General features: G+C 44.8%; 1 protein-coding gene across 8 annotated transcripts in view; it reads right to left on the reverse strand.

Annotated features, from left to right (window-relative positions):
* The window catches only part of ENOX1 (ecto-NOX disulfide-thiol exchanger 1), a 291,224-nt gene that overhangs the window by 198,566 nt on the left and 78,191 nt on the right, over window positions 1–14,467 (reverse strand). For 2 of the 8 annotated variants that reach the window (XM_081917829.1, XM_081917827.1), the window contains exon 1: window positions 7,887–8,013. The exons of the other annotated variants lie outside the window; for them this stretch is intronic. The gene's annotated coding sequence lies outside the window, so the exon portion shown is untranslated. Of the gene's footprint in view, window positions 1–7,886; window positions 8,014–14,467 lie in introns of those variants that run through there. 8 annotated transcript variants of the gene reach the window in all.

Consider the following 14,467-nt stretch of genomic DNA (forward strand, 5'->3'; position numbering starts at 1 on the left):
GGAAGAAAGGAGAAATCCCAAAGGAGGAGCATACATTAGCAGCCCAAAATTGCAAACAGAAGGTCAGGTGGGCCCAAGCTCAGAATGAGCTCAGCAATGCAAGGGATGGCTTAATCCTGCCGACCTCCCCCCAACCCCAGTTGTTCATCTGACCAAACTTATTTTCTCCAATAGAACAGAGATTTTCCTGTTCTGATATTTTCTTTTATCCCTGGAGGAAGATGTGGAGCAGGAAATGGAAAGACTGAGCAGGAAAATGGAAGGGAGGGAAAGGGTTAAGCAGCCCCTTTCCTTGGCAGCTGCTACTTTTCAGGTCTTCCTACCAGCATCCAAGGCTTATCTTCTGCAAAAGCTCTCTAGAATGATGCATGAGGAGGAGGAAGTGAAATTTATTTTGCCTCTTATAACGTTAAAATGTTGGCTTATCCAAATGAAATTGGTTGGCAAATTAAAAAAAGGATTTCTTCACAGAGCACTTAGTTAACCTGTGGAATTTGTGAAATAGTGGTGGTGTTAGATGGCTTCAAAGGGGCATGACAGAAATTGAAGGAAGAGGAGGAGATGTCTATCAAGGGCTATTAGACATGACAGGTAAATAAGGCCTCGGTGCTCCAAGCCAATGTGCCACTAAATGTCAGTTGCTAGGAGACCAACAGCAGTGGAGGGTTGCTGCCTTCATGCTCTGCTCATAAACCCTCCAAAAACCATCTGGTTGGCTATTGTTGCTAACAGGATGCTGGGCTGGATCTCCAGCAGAGATTTTCTGACTGTCTTCTTTGTTTAAGGGATGTCGGGGAGTGAAAGATGCATGCATAACATTTGGCCTTTGTATTGGAGAACCGAAAAAGTTCCAGTCCTTCGGCTGCAGCCCTTGCTGTGGTTTCCACTGTGGCAACAGTGATGTCAAGGCGGGTTCAATCCGCTGTGGGTTGTTGGAGTCCTCGTGGAATCCAAGCGCTGGCAGCTGCTAAAGATATCCAGGTATCCCTTAGAGAAAAGGTTTCCAGTTGACATATGCAATCAATTCATGCCTTGGGGACACGAAAATATTACACCATCCTCATTACAGATACGACTGAGTCATTCCGTTACTGCTGCATCTAAACACCGTTATCTGCTTATTTTAAGAGGCACACAAGCGAAGAGAGGTTTAAACACGTACACAAGCATTGCTCCAAAGGGGGGGAAAACACACAGCTTGAATGGTATTAGTTGCTACATCACTTGCTTGAAAGGCTCACTGCCTGGGTCAAGAAATGCTCACCGACTGCTCAGACAGAAACCACACCAACGTGCATGCTAATGGGTCCCAGTGACAAGGACTCATCGAATGTCACAGCTTTGCCTACAGCATGCTGTTCATTTTTCTTATCTGAGTGACCTCTCCTTTGAAATGACGGATGAAATGCTTGCGAATTAGCATCTCTGCTGCTGGGCATTTGCCACCAAGGTGGCACTCGCAGGAGTGCCTGTCTTGAAATTCAAGTGGAACACATCCAGGAGGAATGCACAGCCACGCTATGAAGGTTATTTGCAGGCTTCTGTATTTGCTAAGTCAAGTCAGACCTCACTTCGATTAGCCACGGGTCAGGAGGGACTCCCAACTGCTCCCACTGGGAACAGAATTCAGATTCCTGAGAGCCTCCGCTTTTTCTTTCTTTTAAAATCAAGTACAGTGGTACCTCAGGTTACAGACGCTTCAGGTTACAGACTCCGCTAACCCAGAAATAGTACCTCAGGTTAAGAACTTTGCTTCAGGATGAGAACAGAAATCGTGCTCCGGCGGCGCTGCGGCAGTGGGAGGCCCCATTAGCTAAAGTGGTACCTCAGATTAAGAACAGTTTCAGGTTAAGAACGGACCTCCAGAATGAATTAAGTTCTTAACCTGAGTTACCACTGTATCTATCCCAGGCCTAGGCAACCTCGGCCCTCCAGATGTTTTGGGACTACAATTCCCATCATCCCTGACCACTGGTCCTGTTAGCTAGGGATCATGGGAGTTGTAGTCCCAAAACATTTGGAGGGCCGAGTTTGCCTATGCCTGATCTATCTATTCTAGCAGCAAATATACACTTGAAAATGTGTGGGCAATATCAGTTGAATTTGAGCATTATGTATTTAAAAAATAGAGCACAAAATGTAGTTAATTTTGTAGCTGTGCTACAAAATATTTGCCATAGAATAGAAACAGCTTTATTTGGTCATAGTGCAAAACAGGAGGAGATAATGAAGAAAGCCTTATTTCTGGCTTAAGCATCCACCTTGGTACCCTTCAGAAACAATCTGACAGCCATTCCTCTCACCATATTGCAGCTATTTAATCTTGCTTAACATTTTCATTGCTTTCTCGCATAAAAAGGAAAGCTACTCTCTATGCGCCGCGAAAGAGAGATGCAGAATTTTCTTCCAGTGCCTCAGTGACGTGAATTATCTGTTTCACACAAAGCCATTTCCCATTATGCTAAAGCAGACTCTCAAACAGTTTTACTGTGGAAAAAAACAATTAAGAAAAGAAAACACATAGTCCACCATTATGACAATCATATTTGCCTCGGGCTAATAGGTAAACCAATAAAATTTGGTTGGGTTTTTAAATATTTATAGCCATTCGCATCAACGCAGCTGGATCCCATGGGGCCATAGCCTAGTGACAGAAAACAACTTTGGTCTGCAGCAGGCTCAAGATTCAATCTCCAGCATCGCCAATTTTTTAAAAGTAAGGGTCAAGAGAAGCTTTCCCTCCCTTTTCTTTAGGAGGTGAAAGTTCAAATGGTAGAGCTCATGTTTATGTATATACAAAAAGCTAGGTGTTAATCTAGGTGCAAGACCAGCTAGTGTGTTGCAAAGTTGGCATATTTTAAACCATTCTGGAGTGAACGAAGCTTTTTATCATTTCTTTTTCCACAAGTATCAATTTCCAATGAGTGCGGAATGGCAATATATTCGGTTACAAACATCTGCCGGCGTCTATTTACAGCCCATTTGCTTTGGGTGATTCTATTCTGTTGGAGAGATTATTGGATCCTTACAGAAAACAAAACCAGTAACTACAGTCTATAAATGTCCAATGGACATTGGTGAGGAACTTAGAGAAATGTGGAAGAGAGAATTAGAAGGTGGTATACAGCCCAAGGGACGCAGGTGGCGCTGTGAGTTAAAGCCTCAGCGCCTAGGACTTGCCGATCGAAAGGTCGGCGGTTCGAATCCCTGCTGCGTGGTGCGCTCCCGCTGCTCGGTCCCAGCGCCTGCCAACCTAGCAGTTCGAAAGCACCTCCGGGTGCAAGTAGATAAATAGGGACCGCTTACTAGCGGGAAGGTAAACGGCGTTTCCGTGTGCGGCTCTGGCTCGCCAGAGCAGTGATGTCACGCTGGCCACGTGACCCGGAAGTGTCTTCGGACAGCGCTGGCCCCTGGCCTCTTGAGTGAGATGGGCGCACAACCCCAGAGTCTGTCAAGACTGGCCCGTACGGGCAGGGGTACCTTTACCTTTACCTTTATACAGCCCAAACAATGGCAAGTTGCTTCAGAATATTTCCATGGACCTGAAATTGTGATTGATTCATCAAAAATTAATATTTTGAGTATATTGAACTCCTCAGTGCTTGCACAGGAAGTAAGGTGTAGCACTTAGGATTCCTCTTTGAGGCACATAATGCGATAAATTGCTTTTGGTCTGAAGCTGTTTCACACATCAATTTGGTATTAGCAAAAATTATTTTTATTTGCATGTTGTTGTTGTTTAGTCGTTTAGTCGTGTCCGACTCTTCGTGACCCCATGGACCAGAGCACGCCAGGCATTTCTGTCTTCCACTGCCTCCCGCAGTTTGGTCAAACTCATGCTGGTAGCTTCGAAAACACTGTCCAACCATCTCGTCCTCTGTCATCCCCTTCTCCTTGTGCATCAGGGTCTTTTCCAGGGAGCCTTCTCTTCTCATGAGGTGCCAAAGTACTGGAGCCTCAGCTTCAGGATCTGTCCTTCCAGTGAGCACTCAGAGCTGATTTCCTTCAGAATGGATAGGTTTGTTCTTGCAGTCCATGTGACTCTCAAGAGTCTCCTCCAGCACCAGAATTCAAAAGCATCAATTCTTCGGCGATCAGCTTTCTTTATGGTCCAGCTCTCACTTCCATACATCACTACTGGGCATACGTTCGCGTATTTTTAAACTGTATCCCTGCAATATGAGCATTAGCAGGTGGGCAACGGAAGTGGATTTTGTAAACCATTATGGTTGCCAATTCCCCAAGGATATGCTTTGTGAGAAGCTGGCTTCAAGCACTAGGCCCATTGGCAGACCAATTCTGTGTTACAAAGATGCCTGAAAACTTGACATGGAGGCTGGGAATCCCTTGCAGATGACTGAATCCAAGCACCTTCACCTGCCCCAGCTGCAACAAAACATGTCTCTCCTGTACAGCCACAGTAGGCTCTGCAAGTCTCCAATGGTTTGTCTTCTGAGATAGAGAGATGATAACCTATGGTGGCCGAGAGATTTATACTTTTGAGCCTGGGAGGATGAATGTTGTTGTTGTTGTTTAGTTGTTTAGTCGTGTCCGACTCTTTGTGACCCCATGGACTAGAGCACGCCAGGCACTCCTGTCTTCCACTGCCTCCCGCAGTTTGGTCAAACTCATGCTGGTAGCTTCGAGAACACTGTCCAACCATCTCATCCTCTGTCGTCCCCTTCTCCTTGTGCCCTCCATCTTTCCCAACATCAGGGTCTTTTCCAGGGAGTCTTCTCTTCTCATGAGATAGCCAAAGTCTTGGAGCCTCAGATTCAGGATCTGTCCTTCCAGTGAGCACTAAGGTCTGATTTCCTTCAGAATGGATCGGTTTGATCTTCTTGCAGTCCATGGGACTCTCAAGAGTCTCCTCAAGCGCCATAATTCAAAAGCATCAATTCTTCAGCGATCAGCCTTCTTTATGGTCCAGCTTTCACTTCCATACATCACTACTGGGAAAACCATAGCTTTTATTATATGGACCTTTGTTGGCAAGGTGATGTCTCTGCTTTTTAAGATGCTGGGGAGGATGAATACCCATCATCTATTACAGAATGGCCTGAGGGCCTCACAGCCTTGGCTGCATCCCAAAATACAGGTGTCGGTTTTATGTGGATCCCTATTTGGATATCTAGAGGGCTTATATTAACTTACCTGTTTAATTCAAGATGTGTGCACTGATGTTAACTGTATCAGTAATACAAACGGATAGTGGTCTATTAGTAGTAATTCTACATGTGTACCATCTTGGAACAAAGGTGATTCCTAGCAGGAGAATGCTTTACAGTGGGGATAGCAAAAAGGGGGTGCAGCTACCCATACTCTCTTGCACATTTGTGCATGCACGCACGCACACACGCATGTGCAACACACAGTCCCCCTTCTCAGCTGATTCATACAAATTAACTGAGGAGTGGGGATTATTTCCCTCTTTCTACTCATCAGATTATGTTTTTTTAATAAAATATTTATTAAAGATTTTCTTAATACAATAAAGAAGAAAAAACAAAATAACAACAAAAAAGAAAAAAGAAAAAACACTTACATCTTATAATAGTCATATTTTCTTCACTTTTTTGAACTTCCTCACATCTCTCGTTCCTGCGTTCCTGGTTTATAAAACTTTAACCAGCAATTTATCACCTTGTTTCAATTCTTATTTTATAATTCTCCAATAATGTGTCCCTAATTTTAGATACTTTTATCCAAACCTTAAAAACTTAATTTTAACATAATATTTATCCAAAATTTATATTTTCTTAAATTTCACTTGTCTTCATATTCCTTTCAACTAGCTTAGTGGTGCCATGTTATTTACAATCTTGCATCTTTCTTAACACTCATACAATTTGCAATGTTTTTGTAAATAGTCCTTAAATTTCTTCCAGTCCTCTTCCACTGCTTCCTCTCCCAGGTCTCGGATTCTGCCAGTCATTTCTGCTAGTTCCATATAGTCTATCAGTTGCATCTGCCATTCTTCCAGTGTGGGCAAATCTTGGGTTTTCCAACACTTGGCGACAAGTATCCTTGCTGCTGTTGTTGCATACATAAAGAATGTTCGGTCTCTACTCATCAGATTATGAATTTGATGACCTAGGAGGAGGAAATTGGTGCCTTCTTTCCAATGCACCGCTGTGTCTGCTTTTTAGAAAATCCTTTTCCTCCTGTTTCCCAAATCTTAGGGGGCAACAAAATTGGCTTGGAGCTGTCTCATGCTCCTGATTAGCCCCCCCTTTGTGTTATATTGTAATATCTAGCAATCAGAAGAGCTATGGCACACCAAAAGAGTCAATTTAAGGATATTTGCAAACGTAATCCATGAGGTTTTGACACAGATTTCACTGAGCAGGGAAGTCTTGGTTACTGGGACATCACAAACCCTGGGGCATCGCACAAACCCGTGACTATTTGTTTCTACAGCTCTGGGACAAGTTTGAAGACAAGAACGTAAGTGCCTCTCATGATTTATCCACAGGAATTATAGAGGTGACTTTCTTACGGCAAGCCTTTAAGACCAGGTTCAGCCTCTTTGTTCACCAGAGGAAATGAAGCTGAAACCAATAAAACCTTCCAGAAGGGACAGTGCAGATTCATCATTCCACAAAGATGGATAAATGCCAACACATTTCTCACTGCTGTGAAACCAGTTCCAGATATTAGATCTATGGGAAAAAGCACTTTATATAAAAAATGAAATTGTTCACATTTCTCATTTCTCTCATATTCTACATATTGTTCTTATATTTTATCTCCTCTTCCCACCTCCAGTTCTTCTTAAGTTCTGCTCCTGATGAATTCAAAACTGTTGCTGCACGTAACGAAAGAGATGGAGAGCAGCCTTTGTGGGGTTGGTAGATTGACAAGCTGATGTCCCTCCCCCAGCCACTAAACAGATGTCAAAGGAAGGGCTGGGCGTACCTTTTCCAGATGGTTTCTTAAGAGCCATCTTGCTACTGCCTTAATGTGTCCCAATTAAAATCAGCCACAAAATGAACCACTTAAATGCAAAATAGATTTCACACTACTCTAAACATGTTAAAATGGTTAAAAGAAAGGATCTTATTTACTGCTGAATGGTACAAGTGGCCTAATTCAGAACTACTATTCTATTCAGAACTACACTACTATTCATTTTCGAACCACTACCAATTTTACAATCACAAGCCTCACAAGTTATTAGGCTTGTTATTGCCATTTTTAAAAGGGGAACAGAATCATTGGCTTATCAAAAGATCACACCATGGTAGTAATCTGGGTCAGAATGAAGAGGAAGTGGAAGTGGAAGTGGAAGAGGAAGAGGAAGAGGAAGAGGAAGAGGAAGAGGAAGAGGAAGAGGAAGAGGAAGAAGAAGAAGAAGAAGAAGAAGAAGAAGAAGAAGAAGAAGAAGAAGAAGAAGAAGAAGAATTTGTACCCCACTCATCTGACTGGGTTGCCCAGCCACTCTGGGCAGCTGCCAGCATATATAAAAAGATAAAAACATAACAAAACAATAAATCTTTAAAAGCTTCCCTATATAGGGCTGCCTTCAGATGTTTCCTAAATGTTATATAATTACTCATCTCCTTGACATACAAAATGTCATATAGTCATACACTACTTCTCTACTCCCTGGGTGACCATTAGCTGACGTGTCTCTATCTTGTCTACCTTAGACGGCCATTGTGAGGATGAAGGGGATTAACTCCCCACAAATGTCTCAGTGAGCCCCATGGAGAAAAGGTGGGACACAAATGGGATGGATTTGTTATATCCAGAGAGAGGAAGAAGACACCCTGTTGTTCCTCCTTGACCCTTCAGGAGCATCAGAAACCTGTTTGTCCTAGCGCTGTCAGACAAGGGATGTCGAGAGAAAGGAATTAACTCTTTATAGTGAAAAGTACACTTACAAGTCAGGGAAAGGCTTCAGTCTATCAGTCCTACGTCTCTCAGCTACCCCTAGATGCTCATCTGATGAGGCAGTTGCAGCAACAGAGAGGCCATCCTCCCAACCTCAGCTTCTGCGCGCTTCAAGATCTCTTCTTCCATGTCAGTCTCCACCCCTGCTTCTCCTGTCCTGGTGCCCTCTTCTCATTATCCAGCCACCGCTCTTCAGTGTCCAGCCAGCCCGACACTGTGGTAGAGTTGACTGCTGCTTTAAGACAAACCCACAGAGGGCCTCTAGCCTGGGAAGTTTTTTCACTATTTCTGGGAAACCAAACCCACAAAGTGACGAACAACAGCTGAAAAGGGCGTTTCTAGTGATGCAGCATCTCAGAAATGCTTATGCAACAAATTGTTGCTGTTAAGGGCTACTGGAGGATTCTTTGTCCCCAATCCTCTAAGGAAAAGAGTCAAAGGTCCACTTAAGAGATTTGGATAGGTGCACGAGGTTCTCATGTGAAAAACTTATTAAAAGGGGTCTGTGGAAGAGCATGCCAGTACGTTCATATGTGCAGGAGACCTTCCTGTTGAGTCTGGTCATTGTTTGCTAAACATTACTCTTGTGTCCACCCTGCTCTGTTCAGCTGAATTAGCGTGGAAAATAAAAGAGGTGCAGCTGTTTGGATAATATAGCTATCCAAACTGAAATGTGGGGGTGTGAACTCAGAGAAAGCTGTAATACTTCTTGGCTATTTGCATTAGCAGGAAGGAAAAGGGTAACAGCAGTCACCAGAAGGCACCAAACTTCAAAAAGCAGCTGCTTTCAAAAATAATAATAATTAACAAGATTTTTAATCCAATTACATGACCAGGTCTGGGAATTACCAGGGTTTTTACACTGCTGCTATTGTGTGAAATATTAGTTGAGCTGTCTGAGAGAGGATTTAATTATCATAGTTAGCCGTATGGGCTTTTTCATCCAAATCTGAAAAGTAGCCAACAGATTAGAAAACCAGATGTACTGCAGGAAGCCTTTCTGGATATTTGTATCTTGTATGGGACAATGGTGTGTGTACCTTTATGCCAACAGTTCTTTTAATCTGCTTGTATATGAATTAGAGGACAGTTAAATTTGGATAGTAGTCCAGCTGCAAAGTGTTTTTTTAAAAGTTAAGAGCCAAAAACAGCCAATCTTGTCAGTGTTGTCCTTCAGTCACATGCCTCAAGGATAATTCTATCTTGGTTTTAATTATTATGTTGTTGTTTAGTCATTTAGTCGTATCAGACTCTTCGTGACCCCATGGACCAGAGCACGCCAGGCCCTCCTGTATTCCACTGCCTCCCGCAGTTTGGTCAGACTCATGTTTGTAGCTTCGAGAACACTGTCTAACCATCTCGTCCTCCGTCGTCCCCTTCTCCTTGTGCCCTCCATCTTTCCCAACATCAGGGTCTTTTCCAGGGAGTCTTCTCTTCTCATGAGGTGGCCAAAGTACTGGAGCCTCAGCTTCAGGATCTGTCCTTCCAGTGAGCACTCAGGGCTCCTTAATTATTATAGGAAGAAAATTATTTCATTTTATTCCTAGACTGCCCTTCAGGCAGTGATAGCAAAACTTGGCACTCCAGCAGTTTTGGGACTACAATTCCCATCATTCCTGACCACTGGTCCTATTAGCTAGGGATGGTGGAAGGCTTCAGCTGTATAGGTCTCAGGGCAGTACATTTATTTATTCATTTGCCCCATTCTAGACAGCAGTCTGTTCAAAAAAGATTAACACACAAAAAGGCATAACATACAAAAAATACATCTCAATAAAACCATTCAATGAACAAGCGCAGTAGAAAAAGCAACAAAAAGGTCAGCAGCAGCAAGAACATTTCATCCAATAGGCTATCAACCATAATTCATCAGTTCTGAATTCATCAAATCCCTGGGAGAAGAGAGAAATTTTAAAGTGTATAAATAATCATATCAAATCCCGATGCAACAATTTAAAAATCGGATTAAAATATATTACACTGCAGAATGAGAACATCTTGGAATCAGGTAAGGCCCAAAGCTTAGGAGACCATCTGTTCTGCATGCAGGATTGAGCCCGGCCTGAAATCCTGGACAGCCTCTTCCATTCAATGTGGTAAGCTAGATGGACCCAACTCAGTCTGAGATAGCTTCCTATAGTAGTCATTCAGCCTTGTTGTCCTGTTCATCCCCAAAGACCGGGGTGGGGACACGGAGCACACCTTCCATTGCCATTGAAATGTAAGTACAATGGTACCTCTGGATGCGAACGAGATCCGTTCCAGAGACCCGTTCGCATCCTGAGTAGAATGCAATCCGCGGCCACGCATGCACGGGTCGAGACTTGCCACTTCTGCGCATGCGCGTGACGTCATTTTGAGGGCCTGCGCATGCGCAAGTGATGAAACCCGGAAGTAATGTGTTCCGTTACTTCCAGGTCACCGCGGAGTGTAACCTGAAAATGCTCAACCTGAAGCATATTTAACCCAAGGTATGACTGTACTGGTAGGGACAACCTTATTTCCAATCGAAGGGATTAGGGTGCCACTATTGGGCTATCTGATCCCGAGTAAGTCCTTTAGTTCATCTGCCTCAATAATTTCAGACAGGGATCTCTCCCAGCCCTGCCTGTAGATCACAGGGATTGGATCTGGGACCTTCTACTTGTGAAATATGTCCCCTACTAATAAGTTATGCCCCCTCCCCTATTGTGAGGCAAGCCCAATATTATTTTTTTAATCAATTTTGATTCTTTCTACCTGATGCCAATACCACTGGGATCACAAAATATTGTATTTTTCAATTTAGGTGTGTCTCAGTTCTATCCAAAGCAGTATGGAATCCGTTTCTGCCTTTGACTTTTTCAAAATGGTGACTGGGATACATATCCTTATCAAAAACAAATATAGAAAAACCACAGGCCTGCATAGAAGAGCGCTGCAAAAGCCACCCCAATAACTGGACTTTGTGCTTAAGTATGGTTTCTCATTTCTAAACAGATGAAATCCTTGTCATGGAAAAGACCTTTTGAGAAATGATTTTTCCCCCCCCGAAGGAAATGTGGCCTGCAATGCAAGAACTCCACCAGAAGATCACATCAAGGGAAGCTGCTGAACACGAAATACTTATTTCCACAGGACCATTTTAAAAGGCCTTAAAAAACCAAGACATGCAGAGAAAACATTGCAGCCAGAACACAATTCTGCTGGAATCTTATTACTCAGTCCCCACCCCACCCCTTTATCACAAAGGGCAGAACAAGAAATATCTGAAACTAGATTTCTTTACTTCCCTGATGATTCCACTATAATGAGGTTTCAGTATATACCCGTTATGTCTCAACAAGGTCAGCTCAGGGCTTTGAACATCTCCGCTATTAAAATTCAGTCTGCAGAACTGTGGGAGGTGTGGAATGAATTCACAGCCAGAGAATGTTTCCTGTAGTCTGTGGAAGTACCCACAGAGTGGACAGCTCTTCACATTCATCAAAATAGAGCCATTTTGACCCTTCGGGAATTCAGCCACATTACTCTGAAGCCAGATGGTGCCCTGACAAAGTGGTTCATTGCAAAAGCTGGGACATGAGGGGCACAACAAGGCCAGTAAGTGGGTGCATGTCCATGTGGTGTGGCCAAGACCACGGTAATACTAGAGCAGGGGTCTACGGCCCGGGGGCTGGATGTGGCCCACCAGGCTCATAAATCCAGCCCACGGACACCTCACCCACTCAGTCAGTCCCTGAGCTGAGCGAAACCGACGCGGCACAGCGTTTCCTTGCAAAGAAGCCACGAACGCCTCACCGTGCGGGGACTGACTTCCATGGCGCTGTCATGGCTTCGGATTGGCTGCAGGAAGCCTTGCTGCCTGTGCACTGAGGTAAACCCGGTGTGGATATGGATGGAGAGGCCAGCGGGCAGGAGGCGGGCATGAGCTGTGCCATGGGCATCGTTGCTTGGCAAGCCTGCCTGGCGCTCGACTCAGAGCTGCTGGTGATGGCGCACTCAGCGGCCATACTGGAGCAGCTGGAGGGCGAGCTGTGTGCCACCTGCCCGGCGCTCCGCGTGTACGTACAGCCTGGCGACCTGGCCTTGGATGACAGGCCACAGCGTGTGGTGCATGCCGCCTGGGAGCTCTGCGGGGATGGACTGATGGAACGGCGGCTGCTCATCAATAATGCCGGCGGGTAACAGCATACGAATCAATATGGCAAACCCGATTCAAAAACACCCACCCGCTCCACTTACACATGAAAACAAAGTTCACCACAGACAGTCACAAACAAGCAACCGCACCCGAGGCCAACCCCAACTTCTCTCACCACCAAAGGAACACAAGCGAATAGCCAAGAGAACCCGCACATACGACGCCGAGACAAAACCCCACACATACATTAAGCAAATTAGAAACATCGCCTCCCGACCCCACTCCCACACAGCTTTCCCCCCTCCACCTCTTCCTAATGTAACCCTAATGTCTCAACAAATGAAAGTGACCTATGGAAAATGTAACTTGAAAAAAAAGAGACATTGCGCATACCTGTGTAAACCAAGAAAACTTTAATAAAAATATTTTTTTTTTAAAAAAAACAATGCCGGTGAGTGGGCGGCGCCGAGATGCGCTCCTGAGCGCGTGCAGAGTGTGTTCCTCCTCCAGGTCCGGAGGCAGCTGTGGGACTAGCATGCCCACCCACCTGTCAAACACCCCTCCATTGTTTTGCAAAGTCCCCTTGCAAAGGGGGGGGGAGGAAGAGGATAGTTCAAATGACACTTTGCAAACATTGGAAGCTCAGTGGCTGACTTAAAGTGACACTATGAATGAGCCTCTTCTCCTCTGATGAGCAGAGATGAAATCCTAGGCTGCATGGTCCTGTTCCCAGCTGAGAACTGGGCAGTGTAGCCCATGCAGGATTAAACCCTGTCATCCTGCCCATAATCTGACATCACCAGTGATGTCAGGTAATGGGCTGGCAGGTGTGGTTTGGGGGAAAGAACCAGGGGGGCCCAAATGAACCGCCAAGGGGCTCTGAGCCCAGCTTCGGCTGGGGAGAGCAGGATATAAATAAAATTTTATTATTATTATAAGATTGGCCTGCAAGATGGAAAAGTATGAATATTCAAGTGTGGTATCACTACCATCTTTTCAACAGATGTGTACTACGTTGTTTGCACTCAGGGCACTAAAATAGCACCAAACAACAACAACACAGTTTTGTGTTAATTATGATGCCCATGCCTTGCATGCATGATTTTACTCGCATGAGCTTATCGCTCCTTTGGATCCTCTCCAAGGCCTATGAAAGTGGACTCACCTGGGCTTGTTGCTCATTGTTATCCTTAAGTAAAGTTAAAGGGGCCCCTGACCATTAGATCCAGTCGTGACCGACTCTGGGCTTGTGGCACTCAACTTGCTTTATTGGCCGAGCAAGCCCGTGTACAGCTTCCGGGTCATGTGGCCAGCATGACTAAGCCGCTTCTGGCAAACCAGAGCAGAGCACGGAAATGCCGTTTGCCTTCCCGCCGGAGCGGTACCTATTTATCTACTTACACTTTGACGTGCTTTCGAACTGCTAGGTTGGCAGGAGCTGGGACCGAGCAACGGGAGCTCACCCCATCGCGGGGATTCGAACCGCCGACCTTCTGATTGGCAAGTCCTAGATTCTGTGGTTTAACCCACAGCGCCACCCGTGTCCCTTTATTGCTATCCTTAATTTCCTTTAATATTGAGCTGACACACTGACCTTGTAAACATGCTGACAATGACATCCTATATAATCATCTCTTTCTTCAGCAACACTATTCAGACCCTGATGTACAGTGCAATAAATAATACTGGTGTGGACGAAGGCTGAAAGCAGGAATTGTTTCCGCCTCCTTCAGCTTACACACCGTAAGGTAGACCAAAGAGAAGGGAAAACGACGTTGCCCTTGGCAGGAAGAATGGGATGTACACAAAACAAGTACAGTGGTACCTCGCAAGACGAATGCCTCGTAAGACGAAAAACTCGCAAGACGAGAGAGTTTTTCGTTTTTTGAGTTGCTTCGCAAGACTAATTTCCCTATGGGCTTGCTTCGCAAGACGAAAACGTCTTGCGAGTTTGTTTCCTTTTTCTTAAAACCGTTAATACCCAGGGAATCCGTGCTTCGCAAGACGAAAAAACTCGCAGAAATAAAAAACTCGCAGAACGAATTAATTTCGTCTTGCGAGGCACCACTGTAATTAGCCAGCAAGCTCTATGCCAGTGAGGGAGTCTGGTCCCAGGTCACCACCTGCCTGCGCCATCATTCTCCAGGCTACAAAAGCTGGCCTCCCCGTCCAGCGAAAGTCACAGGACTCACATGGCTTCATTACCGTTCCCTTTCTTTGTCTGCAATTTATTACAGCCAAGCCAAACACGATGGGAGAAACGATGTCTGTGTAATGCACACCATGGATAAAGTGGAGCAGGTGCCTAATTCCTTCAACAAAATTGTTGCCTACGTTGAAGGAAGATTTCCCCATCCTTCACCTTCCACCCCAGGGTCCTAGGACAGGTTGCAACCATTAAACACCATGTTAAAAACAGAAATAAGAGTTCATGACATTCCCTCTATA

This window comes from Podarcis melisellensis (genome assembly GCF_964234715.1).
Source record: "Podarcis melisellensis genome assembly, chromosome: 7".
Taxonomy (NCBI): domain Eukaryota; kingdom Metazoa; phylum Chordata; class Lepidosauria; order Squamata; family Lacertidae; genus Podarcis; species Podarcis melisellensis.